This window comes from Oncorhynchus tshawytscha, linkage group LG14 (genome assembly GCF_018296145.1).
Source record: "Oncorhynchus tshawytscha isolate Ot180627B linkage group LG14, Otsh_v2.0, whole genome shotgun sequence".
In the NCBI taxonomy this organism is placed as follows: Eukaryota; Metazoa; Chordata; class Actinopteri; order Salmoniformes; family Salmonidae; genus Oncorhynchus; species Oncorhynchus tshawytscha.
The window spans coordinates 134,925-147,608 of NC_056442.1; the positions used below are offsets into that span (position 1 = coordinate 134,925).

Consider the following 12,684-nt stretch of genomic DNA (forward strand, 5'->3'; position numbering starts at 1 on the left):
GAGAGAGAGGAAGAAACCGAGAGAGAGGAAGAAACCGAGAGGGAGGAAGAAACCGAGAGAGAGGAGAAAACGAGAGAGAGGAAGAAACCGAGAGAGAGGAGAAAACCGAGAGAGGAGAAAACCGAGAGAGAGGAAGAATTCGAGAGAGAGGAAGAAACCGAGAGAGAGGAGGAAGTAACCGAGAGAGGAAGTAACCGAGAGAGAGGAGGAAACCGAGAGAGGAGGTAACCGAGAGAGATGAAGAAACCGAGAGAGAGGAGAAAACCAAGAGAGGAGGAAACCGAGAGAGAGGAGGAAACCGAGAGAGAGGAGGTAACCGAGAGAGGAAGTAACCGAGAGAGAGGAGGAAACCGAGAGAGGAAGAAACTGAGAGAGAGGAGGAAACTGAGAGAGAGGAGGAAACCGAGAGAGAGGAAGAAACCGAGAGAGAGGAGGAAACCGAGAGAGAGGAAGAAATCGAGAGAGAGGAAGTAACCGATAGAGAGGAAGAAACCGAGAGAGAGGAAGAAACCGAGAGAGAGGAGAAAACCGAGAGAGGAGAAAACCGAGAGAGAGGAAGAATTCGAGAGAGAGGAAGAAACCGAGAGAGAGGAGGAAACCGAGAGAGAGGAGGAAACCGAGAGAGGAGGTAACCGAGAGAGAGGAGGAAACCGAGAGAGGAAGTAACCGAGAGAGATGAAGAAACCGAGAGAGAGGAGAAAACCAAGAGAGGAGGAAACCAAGAGAGAGGAGGAAACCGAGAGAGAGGAGGAAACCGAGAGAGGAGGCAACCGAGAGAGAAGAAACTGAGAGAGGAGGAAATCGAGAGAGAAGAAACTGAGAGAGAGGAGAAAACCAAGAGAGGAGGAAACCAAGAGAGAGGAGGAAACCGAGAGAGAGGAGGAAACCGAGAGAGGAGGCAACCGAGAGAGAAGAAACTGAGAGAGGAGGAAATCGAGAGAGAAGAAACTGAGAGAGAGGAGAAAACCAAGAGAGGAGGAAACCGAGAGAGAGGAGAAAACCAAGAGAGGAGGAAACTGAGAGAGAGGAAGAAACCGAGAGAGAGGAAGAAACCGAGAGAGAGGAAGAAACCGAGAGAGAGGAAGAAACCGAGAGAGAGGCGGAAACCGAGAGAGGAGGTAACCGAGAGAGATGAAGAAACCGAGAGAGAGGAGGAAACCGAGAGAGAGGAAGAAACCGAGAGAGAGGAAGAAACCGAGAGAGAGGAAGAAACCGAGAGAGAGGAGGAAACCGAGAGAGAGGAAGTAACTGAGAGAGAGGAGGAAACCGAGAGAGAGAGGAAGAAACCGAGAGAGAGGAGGAAACCGAGAGAGAGGAAGAAACCGAGAGAGAGGAGGAAACCGAGAGAGAGGAAGAAACCGAGAGAGAGGAGGAAACCGAGAGAGAGGAAGAAACCGAGAGAGAGGAGGAAACCGAGAGAGAGGAAGAAACCGAGAGAGAGGAGGAAACCGAGAGAGAGGAGGAAACCGAGAGAGAGGAAGAAACCGAGAGAGAGGAAGAAACCGAGAGAGAGGAGAAAACCGAGGGAAAGGAAGAAACTGAGAGAGGAGAAAACCGAGGGAAAGGAAGAAACTGAGAGAGGAGAAAACCGAGAGAGAGGAAGAAACTGAGAGAGGAGGCAACCGAGAGAGAAGAAACAGAGAGGAGGAAACCGAGAGAGGAGAAACAGAGAGAGGAGGAAACCGAGAGAGAGGAAGAAACTGAGAGAGAGGAGGAAACCGAGAGAGAAGAAATTGAGAGAGAGGGGGAAACCGAGAGAGAGGAGGAAACCGAGAGACAGGAAGAAACCGAGAGAGAGGAAGAAACCGAAAGAGAGGAAGAAACCGAGAGAGAGGAAGAAACCGAGAGAGAGGAGGTAACCGAGAGAGAGGAAGTAACTGAGAGAGGAGAAAACCGAGAGAGAGGAAGAAACTGAGAGAGGAGGAAACCGAGAGAGAAGAAGAAACTGAGAGAGGAGGAAACCGAGAGAGGAGAAACAGAGAGAGGAGGAAACCGAGAGAGAGGAAGAAACCGAGAGAGAGGAGGACACCGAGAGAGAAGAAACCGAGAGAGAGGAGGAAACCGAGAGAGAAGAAACCGAGAGAGAGGAGGAAACCGAGAGAGAAGAAACTGAGAGAGAGGAGGAAACCGAGAGAGAAGAAACTGAGAGAGAGGGGGAAACCGAGAGAGAGGAGGAAACCAGAGAGACAGGAAGAAACCGAGAGAGAGGAAGAAACCGAGAGAGAGGAGGAAAAAACCGAGAGAGCAAGTAACCGAGAGAGAGGAAGAAACCGAGAGTGGAGAAAACCAAGGTGAGGAAACCGAGAGAGAGGAGGCAACTGAGAGAGAGTAGGCAACCGAGGGAAAGGAAGAAACTGAGAGAGGAAGAAACCGAGAGAGAGGAAGAAACCGAGAGAGAGGAGGAAACCGAGAGAGAGGAAGAAACCGAGAGAGAGGAAGAAACCGAGAGAGAGGAGGAAACTGAGAGGAGGAAACCGAGAGAGGAGGAAACCGAGAGAGAGGAAGAAACCGAGAGAGAGGAAGAAACCGAGAGAGAGGAGGAAACCGAGAGAGAGGAAGAAACCGAGAGAGAGGAAGAAACCGAGAGAGAGGAGGAAACCGAGAGAGAGGAAGAAACCGAGAGAGAAGAAGAAACAGAGAGAGGAGGAAACCAAGGGAGAGGAAGAAACTGAGAGAGGAGGAAACCGAGAGAGAGGAGGAACCGAGAGAGAGGAAGAAACCGAGAGAGAGGTGGAAACCGAGAGAGAGGAAGAAACCGAGAGAGAGGAAGAAACCGAGAGAGAGGAAGAAACCGAGAGAGAGGAGGAAACCGAGAGAGAGGAAGAAACTGAGAGAGGAGGTAACTGAGAGAGAGGAAGAAACCGAAAGAGAGAGGAAGAAACCGAGAGAGAGGAAGAAACCGAGAGAGAGGAGGAAACCGAAAGAGAGGAGGAAACCGAGAGAGAGGAGGAAACCGAGAGAGAGGAAGAAACCGAGAGAGAGGAGGAAACCAAGAGAGAAGAAACTGAGAGAGAGGAGGAAACCGAGAGAGAAGAAACCGAGAGAGAGGAGGAAACCGAAAGAGAGGAGGAAACTGAGAGAGAGGAGGAAACCGAGAGAGAGGAGGAAACCGAGAGAGAGGAGGAAACCGAGAGAGAGGAGGAAACCGAGAGAGGGGAAGAAACCGCAGGTCCAGGAAAAGGTAGCACGTCCGGTGAACAGATCAGGGTTTCATTGCCACGGGCAGAATTTCTTGGACTAATCAAATCTTGGCAAATGTAATGCATCTATGGTATAGCAATTTGATATTTCTGTTTGGGATCACGGAGCCAGAGCAATGATAACAAATGCCTCCTCTCAGGACACTCCTAGGCAGAACATAACTCATAATCCAACGGCCCCAGTGGCTGTCATCTGTCACAGGGAAATGTTTCAGCACTCGCTGCGCTCTGACAAAGATGCAATCACCTTGCTGCCTCACCTGGGCTTTCCAGCCACACAGCTTGCTGCCTCACCTGGGCTTTCCAGCCACACAGCTTGCTGCCTCACCTGGGCTTTCCAACCACACAGCTTGCTGCCTCACCTGGGCTTTCCAGCCACACAGCTTGGCTGCGACATAAAAAGTAGGGGGCCTTGGGCTGGAGATGACATACACAAACACACACCAGACGCATGCCACACACATACACACACACAGTCACCCGCCATTGATGGGTTTACAGACATGGGATTTCAATAATGCAGGCCTGCCCTTATCTCCAGCCATTGAAGGAGGGGGGAGAGGGTGGCCATTTTCATCCATCAAACTGTCCCCACCTCACGCTTCCTCCATGCTCCCCTCTGGCTAGCTGCTTTCGTCATTTGCATAGCAACATTGCAGCTACGAAGCAACATTACCATTTCCAAGCAACCTGAACAAAGAAGTGGGGCAAAAATAACGTGTCGAGGGGACTACCAACGTTTTAGATGTATGCAAATTCCCACCTGTAGATTGGGGACAAATTCTGGTGGAATAAAAGTCTCCTTACAAAGTTCCAGTTCATCACTTCAGGTGACAATCAACAAAGTAAAGGATAGAAGTATGTGCACAATCTAGATACTGCAGCAGCAATACACACACAGAGTACCAGTCAACAGCAATACACACACAGAGTACCAGTCAACAGCAATACACACACAGAGTACCAGTCAACAGCAATACACAGCAATACACACACAGTACCAGTCAGTAGCACTATATGTGAATGCCATTTAGCAGATGCTTTCATTCAAAGCGACTTTAAAAAAAATGTATTTAACCTTTAACTAGGCAAGTCAGTTAAGAACAAATTCTTATTTACAATGGACGGCCTACCCCGGCTGGACCAACTGAGCTACAGAGGCCCATGCTGGACCAACTGAGCTACAGAGGCCCATGCTGGACCAACTGAGCTACAGAGGCCCATGCTGGACCAACTGAGCTACAGAGGCCCATGCTGGACCAACTGAGCTACAGAGGCCCATGCTGGACCAACTGAGCTACAGAGGCCCATGCTGGACCAACTGAGCTACAGAGGACCATGCTGGACCAACTGAGCTACAGAGGACCATGCTGGACCAACTGAGCTACAGAGGACCATGCTGGACCAACTGAGCTACAGAGGACCATGCTGGACCAACTGAGCTACAGAGGACCATGCTGGACCAACTGAGCTACACAGGACCATGCTGGACCAACTGAACTACATAGGACCATGCTGGACCAACTGAGCTACAGAGGACTATGCTCGTCCAACTGAGCTACAGAGGACCATGCTGGACCAACTGAGCTACAGAGGACCATGCTGGACCAACTGAGCTACAGAGGACCATGCTGGACCAACTGAGCTACAGAGGCCCATGCTGGACCAACTGAATTACATAGGACCATGCTGGACCAACTGAGCTACAGAGGAACATAGAAGACGAATACCTGTCTTTTGAACAAAATACATTATAATGTAGTGTAATAACAGTCCTATTAGCCTTTAGCACATTCATCAAATTTGTACACTCTGGACCTCAGATCACACACAATGTAGGACCATGCCTGGACAATTCCAATGGTCTCACTTCACTCCTACAACCAAATCCCTCACCTATTCCCTATAGACATCACATTCACTGCAACCATTAAATCATTTCCAGTTCTGCTCAAGGAGGAGTCTATAGCGCAGAGAGTGGAACAACAGTTCAGTCACGTTCTCCACATTCATTCTCCACACCCTCCATGACCCTAGCATTCAGTCAGCCGACAGGGAGGAGGAGAGGGCGGGAGGGAGTGGAGAGATAAACCCATTTCATACGCCCCTCCCCCTTGCCCAGGACAAACAAACTCCACTCTCTATCAACGGCATGTGCTATTGAATAGGCAGGAGGAGACTTATTGCTTATTTTTAGAGCGAAAACAGGGTTTTATTGTTTATTGTTCTGATTCACAGAACTGCTTTCCATAGGCTACGGAGAAAACCTATTCGTCAGACCAGGGGTGTTATGTACACCAAAAATCTGAGGGGGAACAAAGTACATGAGGATGGCTGGGGGGGTGGTCCGGAGGGGGACTAGCCCGTGTCTATAAATTGGTTAATTCTACATTTTTCAAACACCTAGAATTAATCATATGTAAAAAAATCTTTTTTTTTTACTTTTTTTTTTACACACACACACACACTACCAGTCAAAAGTTTGGACACCTACTCATTCAAGGGATTCTTTCTTTTTTTACTATTTTCTACATTGTAAAATAATAGTGAACACATCAAAACTATTAAATAACACATATGGAATCATGTAGTAAACAAAAAAGGGTTAAACAAATCAAAATGTATTTTAGATTCTTCAAAGTAGCCAATCTGTCTTGATGACAGCTTTGCATTCTCTCAACCAGCTTCACGAGGTAGTCACCTGGAATGCATTTCAATTAACAGGTGTGCCTTATTAAAAGTTCATTTGTGGAATTAATTTCCTTCTTAATGCATTGGAACCAATCAGTTGTGTTGTGACAAGGTTTGGGTGGTATACAGAAGATAGCCCTATTTGGTAAAAGAGCAAGTCCATATTATGGCAAGAACAGCTCAAATAAGCAAAGAGAAATGACAGTCCATCGTTACTTTAAGGCATGAAGGTCAGTCAATGCGGAAAATGTCAAGAACCTAGAACATTTATTCAAGTGCAGTCGCAAAAATCATCAAGCGTTATGATGTAACTGGCTCTCATAAGAACCACTAGAGGAAAGGAAGACGCAGAGTTACCTCTGCTGCAGAGGATAAGTTCATTAGAGTTACCAGCCTCAGAAATTGCCACCCAAAAAAATGCTTCACAGAGTTCAAGTAACAGACATCTCAACATCAACTGTTCAGAGGAGATTGCATGAATCAGGACTTCATGGTCAAATTGCTGCAAAGAAACCACTACTAAAGGACACCAATAAGAAGAGACTTGCTTGGGCCAAGAAACACGAGCAATGGACATTAGACCAGTGGAAATCTGTCCTTTGGTCTGGAGACCAAATTTGAGATTTTTGGTTCCAACCGCCGTGTCTTTGTGAGACACAGAGTAGGTGAATAGATTCTCTCTGCATTTGTAGTTCCCACCGTGAAGCATGGAGGAGGAGGTGTGATGGTGTGGGGTTGCTTTGCTGGTGACACTGTCATTGATTTATTTAGAATTCAAGGCACACTTAACCAGCATGTCTACTACAGCATTCTGCAGCGATACACCATCCCTTCGGGTTTGCGCTTAGTGGGACAGGACAATGACCCCACACACCTTCAGGCTGTGTAATGGCTATTTGACCAAGAAGGAGAGTGATGGAGTGCTGCATCAGATGACCTGGCCTCCACAATCACCCAACCTCAACACAATTGAGATGATTTGGGATGAGTTGGACTGCAGAGTGAAGGAAAAGAAGCCAACAGCTCAGCATATGTGGGAACTCCTTCAAGACTGTTGAAACGAAAAAGCATTCCAGGTGAAGCTGGTTGAGAGAACGTGCAAAGCTGTCATCAAGGCAAATGGTGGCTACTTTGAAGAATCTCAAGAACAAAATATATTTTGATTTGTTCAACACTTTTTTGGTTACTACGTGATTCCATACGTGTTATTTCATAGTGTTGTCTTCACATTTATTCTACAATGTAGAAAATAGTACAAATTAAGAAAAACCCTTGAATGAGTAGGTAAGTCCTAACTTTTGATGGGTACTAATATATATATATATATATATATATATATATGCATATCTAACCATACCTCTTGAGCTGTCTTACTGGTGTTTTTTACAGAAAATTAAGCGGGCCCTATTATTGGTGTGACACAAATGGCCAGAAATGAACTCATGTTTTTTTAATCCAGTTAAAATGCATAGTGCCAGCTGAGCCATTTGTTGTTTTGGCCTTGCTTCCCTTTATCTTTCACATTTGGAGTCCCTCCCCCTATCTCTAATTTGGCTCCAACTCTCATGACGCTTGGATGCCCTAGCAGCGCCCCAGACAAAGCAGCCTGTAGTCTGGTTTTGTTTCGTGCGACTCGCCCCAGCAGCAGCCTGCCTGTGCTCCTTAACCGCAGATATTTGATAAGCCTGTTACGAAACAACTTCTCCCCCTTCCTCACACAGAACTCTCTCGTGCAATGTCGTCACACAGAACAGAGGTCTCTCGTGCGATGTTCTTTCGTGAAGTGGTTCGCAGCCAAGGGAATTGTCCCACTCACCGCATTAAACTGTCATTTGTCCCTCTGTCTACATTAATTTACATTTCAATAGAACACTTATATTTGTGACATTGGCCAATGCACACATTTGTGTGATTGTCTAGGCATACTGCATTATGGCAATATAATATTATAATATTTATTTACATAACCATTAACATAATTGAATTCATTAATAAAATTACTAAATAAAATGGATTAGTTGTATTCCGATTGATTAATCATTTTCAGGGAAACGGGCGTGTCCAGACTTCAGATTACAACCATGGATGCGTTGGGCGCGCCATTATTCGAACGGATAAAACCTTGCTGGTAAGAAAATCAAGTCCCCGTATGCGCAATCATTTAATGGTCGTGTTATTTCGTTTCCTGTAGGCAATTCAATGTGAAACCAAACCATTGCGCTCTCCCTCACTCCTTCTGGAGGTTGACGGCTTTGTTTGTTGGTGCATAAAACCAATCCAAAATAATACGGCCCTAAGCCTACCCAAAAAGTAGTTCAAAGTGTTTTACTTAATTTTACAGTTTGTATTGTGTTTTATTGCATCAGGGGATCAGCCTACACAGACACGTTTTGACAATGACAGTGTCAGGATTTAGGAAACACGGCAACACCCCTGGTGGCGGGCATGGTGGTGGTTTTACAATGTGGATTCGCCTAACAAATTCATCAATAACGTAAACATGTAGGCTAGATTTTATCCAACGACCTAGGATATTTGTAGGATATAGGCCTAGTATAAGACGAGCACCCAACAGATATCATGCGACCTGTACGACATGCCGTCTAATTGCACCGTTTATATTACAGAATCATAGACGTGTCATTCAAAGCACGGCGTGACAAATTCACAAAATCAATGGGTGGCGAGCAGAAACAGCCAGCCAAACACCACGCAGGTGTCCCTCACTTGACCTAAAACTTGGCTGCTCCAATTCGACGGGCCCCGGGTTCCATTTAAATAAAATATGTGCCCCTAGTGCAAGGTACCTCGGGGCTGTTATCCTTTCTACTTAGGTGCATTCTGGCTGCTGGTGAGAACGTCGCGTAAAGAAAACAATGTGTGGGCGTCAGGAGGCGTCCTTTTACGAGAGAGCGCAGAGAACCGTGCACACAGAGCTCCTGCTGCGGCACAAAAGCGCTCTGAAGCGGAGAGAAGAGCTCTCCTGTTTCCGGACCGCAGTCCCAGGGGAGACTCGCCTTGTAGAGGAAAAGCTTCAATCAAACTGTGACATCTCCAGCGGGAGTCGACTAAGCAATTCTCTCTACAGCTCACTGCAGTGCCGTGGGTTTATTTTCCTTCACAAGCGTTTCCACTGATTGTGTCAAACTCGGAAAATAGCGGACCTATATCCTATTAATAAATTCGGCATATGTTAAAAGTAGCCTATAGGCCTACTGTCGGAGAAAGGCCTCATTTAGGCCTACATGACAACAACCAGCTAATATTGTGACAGCAGAAAAAGCTTGACAACCGTGAGTCAATCACGCTTATCGTTGATGCCTTATTACTCTTCCCATTGTTCAAAAGAAAATGCCTAAATAAATGTTTATCTGACGCCGAATGTTCTCGGCGGTTGGCCAACGACTTACTATTTCCATATCACATTTCAAGGTGGTGGATGAAGGAAAAAAATATCCTCAAAACCACCGTCTCTCTGGACACGACTCTTCTGTCTGCCTGCGTTGAGTGCACAAAGGCTCCAGCAGACCGAGATGGCTGCGCTAAAAATAAACAACCCGGGTTGACAGAATGGGGGGCGTAGGCCTTCACCAAATAAATGCAGAATGCGAGTAGGGAGGTCTCTTCTCAGATGAAAATTTTTAAAAGTATGATTTTGACAATACCAATTGGTTAGGCAAGCTGTTTAATCCGTTCTTGTGTTCTGAAATATGTTATTTGAACATAAAAACGGGTCTACAGGTACTTGCGTAACTGTTGTAATGGATGTCTTTCAAGACGTATCCACGTTGTAGGCCTAATTGTTCGTATGTGACAGCATTCATTAGATTCGACTGTCATATGAAATATGCCTAGATAGTTGTCAACAGCATGATAGCCTTCATTTATGCCAAATGCAAACAACAATGCGGGTAAAATGCGCTCTCATAGCCCCCATACCAAGTTGGTTAAATTTAAATATAACATTCCTAGTCTTTAAATGCAATCAGTTTGAAATTGGTTCTTCAGTAGGCCTATAAATGACAATATTTTGTGAATAAGCTCTGTGACAATAGGCCTACTAAACCAACCCCTCGGTCTTAATGCCACATTCAGCTTTCAGTTAGGCTACCAAGTATTCGGGATTAATTTATGGTACCAAAGTAGGAAACAGGAAACAAGGAATACAGGTAGGAACCAACAAATTCCAGATAACTTTTGTGAAATAAACAGCCTAGGCCTGTATTATTTTCCTATGAGCCTAAAGCGCAGTAAGTTGCTTCTCCACTGTGTTCGCTCTGTTCTTGGAGTAAAAGTTTAAAAACACAAATTGAGGCGTTTTATGAGTCCAAAAACACTGCACTCCGTTGTTGCGTCTGCGCTTGCTTGTGTCTAGTACTGTATATGCAACGGGTCGAATTCCGTAGCGCAGCCTGTGACCATAGTCATTTCCCGTCCCCGGGGCGAGGGGAGGACTTCAGTTCGGACTCGTTTAAGTTAAGGCGACAGAACACGTCAAGTTGCCAACATGCCAAGGGTATATAGTGTACAAGAAAAGACCTTGCATCGTCCAATGTGGGACAGAAGCCTTAGACACGTTTACTTAGGCTTACATTATCCTGCAGGACATCTACACCCGTCTCAATGCGCTCGATCACCGAGCCCGTATTAACAATTCATTTTAAAGCCTGATTGCCGCATTCTATCCATGAAGTCGTTCATGAATGGAAAACCATACAGCCCACCACACCATCATCCACTCGCTGAAATGCGCAGTGAAATTACACAGATGACCTCCACAAGCTTTTATCTGCAAAGTCGTTCCACAAGGTATATGGGATGGTGTCAAACATGGGCGAGGCACTAAATTAAGACTGAATCATATATATATATATATATATATATATATATATATATATATATATATATATATATATATATATATATATAAAAAACGCCTATAAGCCGATTCCCACAGAGACTCAACTAATTTGTTTATGCCAGGCCATTCATTTGAAACATGAGAATTAGATTAGCCTACATCGAAATCACACACGAGCTACACGCTATTTTTTTATTTGACATTTTCCTTTAAATTTAGCTGACTGGCTGAAAAAAAAAGGTTAGCTGGAAAGTCCCGTGACAACGTTGGATCTCTCATTATGACTTACTGAGAGTTTGGATGAACGATAAAACATGTAGGCTTAATCAACACATTTCCGTTACCAAACCATCCAATATTACACCATCTTAGGCTACAATCTTTCTATAGAAACGGGTGTAGGGCTAGACTAGGTTTATACAAAGCCTATGTGAAACATGAATACTAGGTTCACACATATCTCTCAGTACTCCAAAACATTGGCAAGCAACTAAATATTCCACTTAAATGCGCAGTTCTTTGTAGAAGCCCTTATCAGATGGCCAAGTCTCCATATAGTCAGAGCGACGCCGAACAAGATCGAGTCTTCAGACTGGAGCGAGACAGAAAAGCAAACAAAACGAAACATGGAAAGGAAAAAACAAAGTCACAAACGTTCACAAAAATTCTTAGCATACCTGATAGAAATTCCAGAATAATTTCTCTAAATTCTATTGTTCTTGGCCAAAACGCAAAATGTCCAGTTGGAACTTTTTGGCAGTGTTCTCTAGGCTCCACGAGTCAGTCAAAACGACCCAACGAGAGTTCGTGCGTCGGGGGTTAATATCACTTTTGTAATTTAACTTGACAGCAAATAGGGGTGACAATGTTGTGCTTGTTAAATGACATGTAGGTAAGATTAGACTACGAAAACATCCTTAGTCTTTATACATTTCCAGTTGGTAAAAATCCGGGAATGACGAGTCGGCGACAATGAACGAACAGATCCACGGAGTCGCCGTGATAGGCTACGTTTCTGCCCCCAGTGAATATATCCATTAGTAAAAAGACACCAAGTAAATCGGTGTCGTGAACGTTTCAAGGAGCACAGGTGGCAACAACGGTCGTAGGTCTCAATAAACAATAAACTAATTCAGTCTGGTTATGCATTGCAGCGCCATGTTGAGCTCGCCGTACAGCACACCCGCCACCTCAAAAATATGGCGAGAATTTCCGTTTTCAACAAATAAAGAATGCCAACAGTGCCCATTATCTTCAGTGAGAGGCTAGGGTGTTTCTGTCAATGTTCCCATTAGTTTTTTTTATTTCGTCCTAGTTTTACTGTTCCGTTTTCTTCCGTATGGCACCATTCAGAGCACTCACAACTACCGCCTCCAGACGTACAGCGGAGAATGAGTGCCTGCGCCTCGGTTCCAGTCGCAGACTCTACCCAGAAGGCCAATCGGGGAACCGCAATTACCATAAACCTCCAGCACGCTTCGCTCCACCAGCGCTCTCCACAGCGAAAACAAAGGGAGGGAGGAGGGAGAGCGAAAGAGAACAACAGCGAGCGAGGGAGATATTGAAGGTATATAGGTTACTGTGCATATTCGTCTTTTCTTCTTCCTGGGCAATAGATTATGCTATATGCCTACATTTATTTATTTCTGCTCTCAGTGTTGGGTATGGCATATTGTCAAGTCTATGTCCCATTCCAGGGATATATAATATTTTCTATCCCAATTATACTGTATCATTTGTATACTTCTACTTTGAAGAAAGCAACAAACAGAAGACTTCATTCTCGAATTTACCCTACACTCTTAGAAAAAAAGTTCTGGATAGAACCAAAAAGGGTTCTATGCTTGCTTCATATATGGCACCTCTTATGGTTCTATATAGAACCCGAAATTGGTTCCATATAGAACAGTATATGAAACCCAATGGTTATAT

General features: G+C 45.1%; 1 protein-coding gene across 1 annotated transcript in view; it reads right to left on the reverse strand.

The window, feature by feature from the left end:
- The window catches only part of LOC121839213 (BCL-6 corepressor-like), a 71,861-nt gene extending 59,705 nt beyond the window's left edge, over positions 1 to 12,156 (reverse strand). The window contains 1 exon segment of the mRNA XM_042296659.1: positions 11,430 to 12,156. The gene's annotated coding sequence lies outside the window, so the exon portion shown is untranslated.
- Between the last annotated feature and the right edge of the window lie 528 nt (positions 12,157 to 12,684).